This window comes from Crocodylus porosus, unplaced genomic scaffold, assembly GCF_001723895.1.
Source record: "Crocodylus porosus isolate Cpor-Errol unplaced genomic scaffold, CroPor_comp1, whole genome shotgun sequence".
NCBI lineage: Eukaryota > Metazoa > Chordata > Crocodylia > Crocodylidae > Crocodylus > Crocodylus porosus.
This window is the reverse complement of record NW_017728922.1, coordinates 11190057-11191290: the sequence shown is the minus strand read 5'-3', so window position 1 is coordinate 11191290 and position 1234 is coordinate 11190057.

Below are 1234 nucleotides of genomic sequence, written 5' to 3'. Positions count from 1 at the left end.
GGCACCACATTGGCCTTCTTCCAGTCTTCGGGCACTACACCAGAGCGCCAGGAGTTTTTCAGGGCCGGCTGACTTGAAGGTATCCAGCTTCTCAAGGTGTTCCTTCATGAGCTCAGCATTTATGGAGGGCAGGGGATCTCCCTCACCTGGACCCCGCTGTCCCGTAGCAGGCATGGGCATTCCATGGGACTGATGAAAGACAGATGCAAAGTATCCATTTAATAGGTTGACTTTTTCCTGGGCATCAGTTGTCAGTTGCCCCATTGGGTTTAGCAGGGATCCAACGTTGCCCTTGCTTTTCCTCCGGCTCCCCACATATCTGAAAAAGGACTTTTTATTGTCCTTGATGCTCAAAACTAGTTGGAATTCAGTTGCAGCCATGGCTTTCCTGGTTTGCTCCTTGCAGGACTGGACCAGTGCAGAATATTCCTCCTTGGAGGTGAATCCTATCCTCCATCCTTTGTAGGCCTTTCTTTTTAGCCTCAGGAGATCTGTGAGATCCCTGGAGAGCCAGGGGGGCTGCTGTGCCCTCTTGCTGCCCTTCCTCTGAGATGGAATAGACTTAGCTTGTGCATTGAGGATCGCTTCCTTGAGGAGCAGCCACTCCTCTTGAACTCCCCTCTCCCTGGGGTCATGGTCCCTTAGAGCCTCACTGACAAGCTTTCTGAGCTTGTCAAAGTCGGCTTTTCTGAAGACAAGGACTTCTGTGTTGCTGACTGACTTTACGGCAAATGGTGAAGGTGATCAGCTCATGATCGCTGTCACCCAACTTCCCATCAATCACTAGGTCGCCGATTAGGTCATCCCCTGTAGCCAGTACCAGGTCGAGCAGAGCTTTGCCTCTCATTGGCCCATAGACTTCTTGAGTCAGGTAGAGGTCCTCCATGCACAAGAGGAAGCTCTGCGACTGCTCGGATTTTCTTGAGTGATCCTCCCACGAGATGTCCAGGTAATTGAAGTCACCCGTGACAATCATTGTCCTGGAGCATGCGGCCTCAGCCAGTTCCCGGGTGAACTCCTGGTCAAGCTCAGGACTTTGGGTGGAAGGTCTGTAGTAGACTCCCACCATTGTGTCCCTTGTGCCATGTTCCCAATGGATTTTAACCCAGAGGATCTCTAGCTGTCTACCCTGGTCGCCAATATCAGCTTGCAGGGACATGTAGCTTTCCTTAACATAGAGAGCTACACCCCTGCCCCTTTTATCTATATGATCCCTCCTGTACAGGGTATAGCC